This window comes from Canis lupus, chromosome 5, assembly GCF_048164855.1.
Source record: "Canis lupus baileyi chromosome 5, mCanLup2.hap1, whole genome shotgun sequence".
Lineage (NCBI taxonomy): Eukaryota > Metazoa > Chordata > Mammalia > Carnivora > Canidae > Canis > Canis lupus.
Genome location: NC_132842.1, coordinates 16,868,134 through 16,879,425, shown reverse-complemented (window position 1 = coordinate 16,879,425; position 11,292 = coordinate 16,868,134). Strand labels below are relative to the sequence as shown.

Here is an 11,292-nt window from a genome sequence, read left to right as displayed (position 1 = left end):
TAAGGCGCCAATGAAATCAGGCACCTTAAAAATGTCTCGCTTGCTTACACCTCTCCAGGGATTTCCCATGAGCTCAGGCCAAAAGGCCACCTGCTTGCCGTGGCCCGTGCGGCCTGCATAGTTTGCCATGCCTCTCTTCCCACCGGGTCCCCTGCCCATCCCCCAGGCCCCATGGTGCTCCAGCCACCCGGGTTTTCTTTCTCTTCCATGAATGCGCCCGGCCTTCTGCTCTCTGAGGGTGCAGGTGCCGTGCCAAGTGTTCTGTCGCCATGGTCTTCGCCGAGCTTGCCACTTTCTGGGACTTCTGTCTCTGCTCCAACATCGCCCCTCCACAGCGTCTCTGACAACTCCCTCCTCCCCCACCAGCACTGTGTCCAGAAACATAGCACCTTTTTCACTTTCTTCATGGAATTTCAGTGTCTGAAGCCTTCTTGTTCCTTTAATAGTTTACTTCTCGTTCGGCCTCCTGCGTCCACCCTCAGGCCCCAACCCTGACTTCAAACACCATGAGAGCCAAGAAGCCTTGTTCTGCCCCATGCTACACAGAATCCCAGTGTCCTGCACAGATCCCGTTACATAGAAGGAGCATGGTGATCACTGTTGAGTGAATGAATGGGTAAATGAATGAATGAATGAATGTGTCAGGCACTGTGCTGGTGGCAGAGGGTCAATGGTGAGGACCGACCCCCACCTCCATGTGGCTTTGCAGATGGGTGCAGGGGACAGGAAGTGGATGGGTCACCCACATCCAGGCTAAGTTGAACAGGAGACTGGTCTCATGGAGGGATCCAGGAGGCTTCCCTGGGGAGGTGATACAATCTGAAGAGTGAGAAGAGTTTTCCACTTGATAATACGGTGTTAATTTGGAATTAGCCTGGCTCTCAGAGGATAAAAGAGTGAAAGACGGGCGGTCACACAAGAGTGAGTGGCTGCCCAAGGGAGCCTCTCTAAGGCCAGTAGACCTCAGTTCACGTCTTTTTATATCTGAATCCACTGTTTTTCCCCCTTATCTTTTTTTCTTTCTCTTTCTCTCCTCTTTGTTTTTTTTTGAAAAGTATTAAACTCTCTTCACAGAACACACTGATTTTTTTTCAACCTACATTTGCTTTCCCTCAACCCCACCCCCCAGTCGTCTATGTTTCCAACCCAGATGCTTGCTTTCTTTTTTTCTTTAAAAGATTCTATTTATTTATTCATGAGAGACACAGAGAGAGGCAGAGACACAGGCAGAGGGAGAAGCAGGCTCCCTGTGAGGAGCCCAATGTGGGACTTGATCCTGGGATCCTGGGATCAAGACCCAAGCCAAAGGCAGATGCTCAACCACTGAGCCACCCAGGCACCCCAACCCAGGTGCTTCAAAAGTGTCTTTTCTTTTCTGTTTGTCAGACAGTGATGATTTCCTGCATGTGTGATTGGTGTGGAGCTGCTCCTCGTTCTTCCGAAGCTGGCTCAGCACTGTGCCTCCCAGCCATCCCTTGTCACCCATGAGCAGCCCGAGCCACCGACTTTTTAAAAAGTTAACAAACCAGAGAAGCTGGCCAGGCTCTGCCCTGCACCTTTTTGTTTCTCCTGATATTCTGTGTACGTTTCAAAGAAAATTTCTTCTGTAGCTTTCCTATTTATTTATTTTTTACAGATTTTATTTATTTGAGAGTGAGCGAGCACACCAGTGGAGTGGGGAGGGGCAGAGGGAGAGGGAAAAGCAGACTCTCGGCTAAGCAGGGAGCCCTACAATGAGCAGGAGCCCAGGGTCCTGGAATCATGACCTGAGTGGAAGGCAGATACTTAACTGACTGAGCCACCCGGGCACCCTGCTTTTCCTCTTTACCTAAATCAGCTCCTGAAAATGGTGGTGGTCAGAGCGATCTGAAGCTCAGCAAGGTCCTTGCACCTTTTTACCTTCCCCAGGGTAGAGCCGCAGTAAAAGCAACGGAGCCTAGAGACTTAAGAGATGCATGAGGTTTCAGATGCTCCCACCTGGGAAAACGAGCTGCTCCTTACTTCATTCTCAGGGTGCAACTCTTGGGGGCGGGGGGTGAGTCTTCCTTTCAGCTGTGTCTACCTCAAAGAGAAGGTGACCCAGTACTGCCCTCCGTGCATTGATGACACGCACAAGTCAAGGAAGGGACTTTTTGTTCTCTATCAGAGGGATTTCAGTTATGGCCAGTTAGAAGATGCCACTTGCCCAGAGCAGCAGTCCAAGTTCCAGCATGAGTTCCTCATCATCCCACTGCCACCCTCCAGCTGGACAGAGCAAGGTGCTGTGTGCCATGTACCAGATGGCCCCAGGCTCTTAGGACACTGAGTTCCCCATGTGCCTCTTAAATACAACAGAGCAAATGTCCCTTCCAGGGGCTTACGGGGATGTATGCTGAGCTCTAACTCCTCCACAGAAGCAGTGGAAGGATGATGATTGTTGAAAGCCTGTGAACTTGGAATGATTAATTGAATAAAATGTTGATGTTAATCCGAGAAAGACATATTTTCAGGTAAAAGGGTCAGATCTTTGTAGGCAGTGATTATCACAAACAAAAAGATCATGCTTTGTGGGTAAGGGTATTTGGAAATCAAGAAGAGAAAAATATCCTGGGACAAAATTTTTTTTCTGAGATATTCTTGTGAGTAAGGATTGGTCCTTGCTTTAAGTACAAGTTGAGATGGAAAGAAAAACATACCCAGGGAAACAAAAAGCTTACAACATGGTTTTGGAAGTGAGGTCTTTTTAGACAGATGGATGTAGTTTTGGAATTGTTCTTTGAAAATTGTTTTTTTAACCCTCTGACCTGAAGTTTGTGCTTGAAATTCTGCAGACTGATGAATCCTTTTCGTGTTGATTGTATCATGTCCTGTGAAGAATTTAGTATTTGTTTTATCAAGAGATCTAGTTGATCTAAGAAGATAAGAATATTTTCTTTCTCTTCCAGTTTTCACAATGAGAGGACCTGAATTCAGTCTAATTGAAGGAAAACTATGGGGTTCAGCATTTGGGGGAGAGCTGGCTTATATAACAATGCTAAGGGCTTCTTCCGCTTTTGGAAATTGAGCATTAGGCCGCTTCGCTATTACGGAGGACCTATATTAGTATCTGTTTCTCCTAAATGACAGAAATCTGGACAGGATTTCTGCTTTTCTGAAGAAAGACAAAAACAGCATTCAGTGTGTGTTTGACAGGGAGCCCGTGATAGAGACAGCGCAGGGCCCACAGATCTCCTTCCCCAGGAACTCCACTCTGCATCTCAGCACTAAGCCACCACCACTTCGACCTGGGTCTGTGAACATCTGTGCTCTACTTCAATTTATCTTGTGCATCCGTTAGCAAGATGTGTCCTAAGGTATAAGTAAAGCCTAAAAGAGGTTATTTTTGGGGTGTGGGGATGCTCAAAAGCATTTCCACGTAAATGAATGGTAGCTGCTTCTTCGCGTTATGCCATTTCAACTTAGGAAGGGTTTCCTAGGAATGCTCTCTCTTCACATGGTAGGGGAAACCGGTATCTCAAATCAAGAACCGAGAGCACAGGTAAATAGGAAGAAAGGAATGACAGACGTTCTTGAAACTCTTGGTTTCAGATGAGGTTATATTCATGGCACTAGGAATAAGCCCTCCATCCTTTGCTTCAGAATTTATCACCCTGGAAATCAGATATTTTTGAGCAGCTCAGTTGCCATTTTTAATGGATTTAAAAAATTCTATGGAAGTCTCCCACATGCTAGAGTCTTCCATATATGTTTCTTGTTAGATGGACTCAGTATGTTTTAGCTTTGGCTTGTTAAAGTTATTTACATGGCCTAAGGTCAAATGGTGTTGTTTCACATTTTGCTTGACGGAAATGTCACTGGACTGCATTGTTTTTATAGGCAGAGATCAGTTTCAGCGAGGTGGTAGAGAACTTCACTTCCAATGTGTCTGTTTAGCAATACATTCACCAGGCAGTCACCTCTTCTGGAGAAGATATAAAACAGTGAGGTCTGTATCTGGAGTTTCGGTGTGGTGGTTCCTGATCTGAGAGGGGCTGGTTCGCACGTTGTCATGCTCACACACCAGCAGGGGAGAAGGTCAAGCATAACATTCTTTCCAACAGAGGCAATGGAGCGGTGGCTTTGCTCGCTCGAGAATTATGTAAGAAATTGAGATGTCTGGAGGTCATCGATGGTAACCGGAGGAGAAAATTGAACTGAACAGGCTGCTTCCACTTAGTGAGGCTCCTCTAGGAGATTATTTACAAGTCTCAGAGTCCAGCTCTGGTAGAGCTCAGTTTCACAGAGTTAGAGAAAAGCTGTAAAATAAGCTTAAATCAGCCCATCCAACGTTTGAAAGGGCAAAGGACGGGGGGGAGAGGGGGAGGAACACAAAGGGGGAGGGAAGAGAGAGGATGCATTCCAAAATCCGCTTAATTTATTCCTTCCTTCTTCATCTTTGTCTCCTTGGCTCTCATCTCTTTCACCACGGAGTCTGCAAGTAGAGCAAAGGGGGGGGAATGGCCAAAATGGTAGCCATCTCTGCTGTTCTGGTAGCAAAGCCTCTGGACTTAGGCGGCCATTTTCTCTTGGATCATGGATGTCCGAAGTCACATTCTATTAGCTCAGCAGCACATGCAAAATAATAACCATAAACCCAGAAATGTGCCGTGGAATTTTCTCCCGCTCTCTTAACGAGCTTTGCAAAGCTCCTCTGTCAAGGAGAGCGAGCAATGTGTAATTTCAAACACATTTTTAATAGTTGCTCTTGGCTCTCTCCGAAGAAGAGGGAGGCATGCTGACGCGGCTGTAGGAGAGGCAGCAACTTTATAAGAGTAATGTGAAACAAATCACCCAGGTGCTAGTAGCACTTGGAAAGCGTGGGGAGCTGCCTGGGAAGCTGGGGCTCATCAGGCAGAGAGCAGTGCTGGAGTCTGACATGTGGCTCTAGAAGTCAGACCAGGGTGGCATATGGCAGGTCCACATGAAGATAGGCACCTCCAGAGCTCTCCATCCAAGTCATTCTCAGGTGTTTCCACTTTCCAAAGTCCATTTTCCTCTTCCACCAAGCAAGATTTTGTAAAACAGAGGAAAGTGGTAGAAAGAGTGGAAAAATGGGAGCAGGTGCCAGACCACCAAGGAGCATCAGTTAGGATGCCCGGAGCTCTTGGTCCTTGGCTGTAGCAGCAGATCGATCCATGGTGTAACTCAATGTCTTAGCCCCATTGCTGAGGACTCCGAACTCCTGGAGATGGGGTGGAGGAGGTGTATGACTCTTGGGCTTTGCTTGCTAAAGAACCCCAAAAACACTTATCAGAAAGACATGAAGGGCTAACAACAACAAAAAAATCTTATGCTCAGGATAAAAAGGGTCATAGGAAGAATTCTGTGCCTTCCTGCCTCCTCCATTTTCCCACAAGCCTTTATAAGTACCTGACCAGAGTTTCCTAACACTCAGAACTCATGGTAAGATAGCAGGTCAGAATATCTGAAATTGAGACAACTTTGAAAAATCTGTGACTATGGTTATTATAATGTAGATTTGATTTAATGAGTCTACCAAAGTCGTGATGCCTATCAAATTAGGAAATGCTAACTTGAAAAAGACCTTTCCTATTTTTTATCCTCTAATCGGTAATGGCAAAGTCATTTCCTCATGATCAGTTTCAATGGAGCATCTGTTTTTACAGGAGAGAGGAAATCGAGATGTCTTGAGTCAGAGGGCTAAAAAACTGCTAGGGGGTCATCCGTTCCAAGCCCCTCGTTTTACGGATGGCGAGGCTGGAATGACAAAATCAGTGGCTGAGAAACTCAGGACCCCCATTTCTACGCTCAGTGTTATTCCCCCCACCTTGTGCAGCCTGTTGTGTATCTGCTCTATGGGGGCCAGTTCTGCCTTGGGGGGTTCTGCACCCCACCATCCGTCCTCCCCCATTGCTGTCTGTGATGGGAAGACAGTGAGCTGCTTCTTCGACTCCCAGACTTTCAGCAGCATCGCAGCTCAAGTGGGATCCCTAGGAAGGAAAATGCTGAGTGGGTCTGGCATTGGTACAAGTAGGCTAATCACGGTGAGTGGCTGGTAGGAGATGTGAGACAGACACGGGCTCCATGCAGTACCATTTTGCTCCCGGCCCCGAGCTTACCCTCCCGGTCTCCTTTAGGTCATCTATTTCTTCCCTGACAAAAACATCTGGTTGTTTCCAAACTGAAATTTTTATGCATTTCAACTCATGTAGGAATGTTGAAAAGCTGTTCTGAAAAACATAGCTCCTCCCTGTGCCAAACCAGTTGGGCTGGAATGAACAACTGTTGTTATAAATCTCCACTCTGCCTCTTCAACGGCCCCAGAAGGTACAAAATAGAATGTTTCATGAGACTGGCCAGACGGATCAAATAAGCCCTGCCCAGAGGAGCCCTGTGCGTGAAGAGTACGGGAACACCCCTTTCTCCCCTCTCCCGTCCGTTCTCTGAGTCTCTCTTTCAAACAGTTTCTGGAACTGTTGGCAAGAGGACAGCATGTCAGGGTTCTCTGTGTTCACAACAAATTCTTTTGTGTCTTTAAGTGGAAAAATATTTTATGTCATGGCAGAGCAACTGCTTGTTCTATGAGTGATTCACAAAGAAAACTCAGCGACCTAATGATGTGTGTCCTCGCCAAGACCCAGACAGGGAAAGGGATTAAAAAAAAAAAAAAAAAAAGTGGCTCAGAATCAAAAGGTACTTTAGAAGTCATTGAGGATGTGAGGCCACCTTCCCACTGAGATCTTCCCATAGTGGACTGTGGAGTTGCCTCCTTGGCTGCCTGTCATTTCGAACCCGTTCCATAGGTATCCTTATCCACACAGTGCTACATCTGCCCCCAAATTCCATGCACAAAACCTCCTGTCCACTTGGGCCTTATTTTTGTGATTTATTATTTCCTAGCAGTGTGTGTCCTCATCAAGGTGGGCTCTTGCAGCTTTTGATGCTCTATATAATGAAGGGCTGGAAATAAAGGGTTCTGGTGCTCCTAGAATCAGAGGGCGCAGACTGGATGGAGGGCACCCAAGAAATCATCTAGCTCAATTTATTGCACACTCAGGAATTCTTTCTGCTAAATATCTTTCCTCAGATGACTTTGACCAGGTCTTACTCCCCAACAGGGAGCTCACTACTTCACAAGACAGCCTGGGTCATTGTTAAAGGGCTGCGATTGCTAGGAGGTGCTCCGTTCTCTTGTTGAGCAAGTCTGTCTCCTTGTCACTTGGACTTCCTTCTGCAACATGTCCTTCTTTTTGACAAATGGTCCTTTCAGTATTTGAAAAGAGCCCTCACATTTCTCCAGCTTTCTTTTCCAAGCAACACATCCTCTTTTTGCAGCCATTTCTCATGTTCTTCAGAACTTTGCTCATTCAGTCTTCCACCTCCGCTTACTCTCTAGTTATTCTCAATCCTCTGATCTTTTCTCCATATGAATCCATGCCAACCTGAGTCTCCTCCATTCTGTTCTTCTGTGATTTATTTTTGGAGACTAAAATCTAAGACTTTACCCTTTCTTTTTCCTGTGGTAGGGTTCATGTCACCAATTTCAGCCAATATTCGAGGTGGTTGATGGTGTGTTGAATCCTGAGTCTGTCGTCTATGGCACTGGCTATCCCTGCTGATTTATTTTCACTTAAAACACTGATATTGTCTGTCTTCATAAAAGTCACTGATGAAAAAAGTTAAAGCTCAGAAACAACTCTCTAGACATTATCAGGCCATTACTCACTCTTTGGATTGAATTGCTCACCAATTTCAGATCCAGCCAGCCTTATTCTCATCCAGTCTGCATTTTACCATCTCTTCTTTTTTTCTTTTCTTTTCTCTTCTTTCTCTTTTCTTTTGTCTATCCTCTCCTCTCTTCTCCTCTTCCCTTTGCTTCTTTCCTTTCCTTTTCTTTTTTAACATTTTATTTATTTATTTGAAAGAGAGAGCACATGAGCAGGAGGGGCAGAGGAGAAGGAGAAAGAAAAACTCAAGCAGACTCTGTGCTGAGTCTGAGTGGGGAGCCCATCTTGGGGCTTGATCTCATGACTCTGAGATCCTGACCTGAGCTGGAGCCAGGAGACAGATGCTTAACTGACTGTGCCACCCAGGCACTCCTTCACCATATTGTCCATACAAATCTTGCTGGGTGTTTTCTCATGTTTTGCTGAAACTGCATAACATGTCCACTGCACTTTCCTCCTCTATCAACCCAGAGACGCTGTCGAAAATGGAACTAAAAAAAAAAAAAAAAAAAAAAAAAGAAAGAAAAGAAAATGGAACTAAATCAAATGCAGGAACCTATCCTGCCAGTGCAGTAGCAGCTTTCCTTTCTAAATATCCTTCCCATGAACCTGTTTGGTTAGCTACTCCTCTCCTCCTCGAATTCCCTTTGGGGACCCCTTTCTCCTGCATTCAGAGCACCAGGATGCCTTTTGTGGATCATCACGGAATTCACTAGACCCATATCCTAAGTCCATATGAGGTTGCCTTACAGGATAATGTCTGCATTTCAAGGGCAGCCCTCTGTGCCTCAACCCAAGAGTGCACAAGGAAGATTGGTAGCAACACTAGTGCCTGGTACGATCACATCTGGAGCTGGCTGGCCTTCTCATCACAATCTCCTTGTCTGTACCTCTGGCAACTCTCCTCGTGAGCCACCAAGCCTCACACCCCAACACTCCAACAGGCATCCCGTCACACAATGGGAATCTTTGATGAGGCTCGGGACAGGCTTCTTTTAGCCAGGACTGAAAATGACCTCAAGGGATTTTTTTTTTTCCCTTCTCAGTTCTTTTCTAAGCCATGCTATGCCAGGTTAGGCCAGTTGGGGGTTTTAAAAACTTCCCCCTCTTTTTTTCCCCACTATCTCTTTATTCAACACTCTTCTTCATTAGAGCAAGCAGAGGGCTCATTTATTCATTTATTCATTCATTCATTCATTCAAAGAGTCATTAAGCACCTACTATGTGTCAGCCTAAGGTAGGCACTGGAGATTCAGAGGGGAGCCAGGCACACTGAGCCCTGCCCACAGAGATGCCAGTCCAGCTAGGAAGCAACAGTATGAATGGGGGTTATGGGAAGGCTAAGGGTGCATCTCGCTCTAGAGATCAGGGCAATGATGTGGGTCATAATAGGACAATTATTACCTGCGTGCACCTGAGATCCTGAGAGGAAGACAGCTGCTCCTGGGAAACGTGTCCAGAGTCATGTCCCCCAAAACACCTCCGGATTCCCCCAAAGTTGAAGATCCTGTCTGTGTGTTGGAAAAGGGCTCTTTCCATAGCCCATCTCAATTTAAACCCTGGAGCTGTCACAGCCTCTGTTTACTTACAGAATATTTACCTACCTGTGGGGTGATTTATTTCTGTAGGGAAATGTCTGGAAGGCTTCTTCCTCATTGCTGGATTTGCCACATACCCTCTTCCTGGCCCTGAGTCTCCGCTTCGTCTTCAAAACACCAGAAGTGCCCCAAAGATGCCTGCTGGAATTAGAATTCCTGGTTGTTGGATGCCGAGGGCTTTGGCTTTGAGAAACCAGGGCCGGGAAATGTGTTTTTGACAACCGTAAGCAAGGCTCTGTTTCTAGGGCCGAGCGGGATCACTGGGGGGACCGCCTTCCAGCCCTGCTTTGTGGGGGCAGCAAGAAGCTGGGGCCTGGCCAGCCCCTGGCACATGGATGTCTGGGGCCTGTGCAGCCTGCGCAGCCAGAGGGAAGGAAGGTGAGGAGCAGAATTGCCCGCAGGGTTTTCTCCGCCTTGTCTGTCTGGGGAAGGGGTGCGGGGCCCCAGTGCGGCCTCCGGCCTCCGCCCCTCCGGAGCTGCCTCGGGCCCTTCCTCCTCCTGGACCGGGCATCCCGGCGGCGGCGGCCCGGCCCCTCGGTCCCGTCGCAGGCCAGCCAGGGCTCGGGCCTCCGGGAGCCCCGCAGGGAGCCAGGGAAGGGGGGCGCAGGCTCTGCACGGCAGCGTGGGGCCCGGCACCGCGGCCCGCGGGGGCCCGGGGCAAACTCCGCGTGGCTACTCCCGAAGCACGTGATGAGAATTAGGCTTCCCGGGGGGGGGTGGGGGGGGGCGGGGGGCACAGTCTCACACAGTGAAGCCAAACCCTGTCCCCCCCCCTTGCGTCGTGCGGCGGCCTCGGTCCGCGGTGATTTCCTGGGAGGAGGCCGGTGCCCGCGGGCCGCGGGGCTGTCACTCCTCATATCCTACCCGCGCGAAACCTCGTTTCCCTGGAAAAATAATAAAATGCGGAGCCGGTCGCTTTTAAAATGGCTTGTGTTTCACAGTTCGAGTTGAGTTTTCTGTCAGGAAGTGATTAGCCAGGAGGCCTTCAGGGTGGTGGGGCGGGGAGGCGAGGCAGCGGGTGAGCGCGGGGCGCGGGGAGGGTGGGAGCGGGGGTGCGGGGAGGCGGGTGCAGGGTCTGCTCTGTCCTCTGCCCCGGGCGGCGGCGGGCGGTCACGGTCACGGTCACGGTCACGGTCACGGTCACGAGCCGGCGGGCCCCGGGCTGACGACAAAGCCGCGGCGTCCTGTTAGTCCTCCGTCTACGTGGGGTCATTTCTGCAGCTCTGGGCAGGGCTGCTCGGGGAAGGGCCAGGGTCCAGCGCAAGGAGACAGATGATACATCGGTCGTGGAGCCAGGCAGCCACTGGATGTCAGCAGCCCGTGTCATTTTAGGACCATGGGGATGGGCCAGTGAAAATCCCAGGCAGCCCTAAACCAGCCCACAGATGCCAGGAAAACAAAAAATGGAAATAGGGGACGTGGGGCTGGGCGGAGGGGAGCGCGGGCAGACTGGAGACCGGCCCGGCCGTACATCTGCACGCTGGGGCAGCACCGGGTGCACATTGAACAGCAACGTCCATACACAGGCCGTACTGGAGCATGTTCGTGAACATCCCCGAAAGGGCAGGGAGCTCAAATACACATTTGGAATTTTCATTGGAAACACATGCACAATTAACAACAATGAAAGCATAGCTTAGAAAAAGTGAACTTGCACCTAGGCAATTAGCGAGCTGGTTCATTTTGATTTGCTCCGTTGTGGGGCGCAGATCACCACCTCCCAATGCTGTGACCGTAGTGGAAGGCTAGAAGGAGTTCAGATACGTTTGGTCCTATGGAAGGCTTTCCAGATTCATGCTTCAGCTGGAGGGCCAGATGGAGGCTGGGCTTTTTATATGTAACACCTTGTGATTCCCAGGTTACTCAGTTTGGAAAAGGGATTTACAGACAAAAGTATTCATCGTATTTTTAACCTTCTTCTAATACGCACAGAGAGAGAAGTGTGTCTCTCAGCTCAGGGAGCTTTCTTAAACGGAACACATCCATGT

At 48.6% G+C, this 11,292-nt stretch overlaps 1 long non-coding RNA gene across 3 annotated transcripts; it reads right to left on the bottom strand.

The window, feature by feature from the left end:
- Positions 1–7,007: 7,007 nt before the first annotated feature.
- LOC140633275 (uncharacterized) lies at positions 7,008–10,307 on the bottom strand. Of its 3 annotated transcripts, XR_012030913.1 has the most exons (3): positions 10,169–10,307; positions 9,311–9,445; positions 7,008–8,197 (listed from the first exon to the last, which is right to left on the bottom strand). It is a non-coding gene; the product is annotated as an uncharacterized lncRNA (long non-coding RNA). The 3 variants fall into 3 exon arrangements; XR_012030912.1 differs by lacking the exon at positions 10,169–10,307 and having other exon boundaries at positions 9,311–9,786; XR_012030914.1 differs by lacking the exons at positions 9,311–9,445; positions 10,169–10,307 and adding an exon at positions 8,928–9,272.
- Positions 10,308–11,292: the final 985 nt, after the last annotated feature.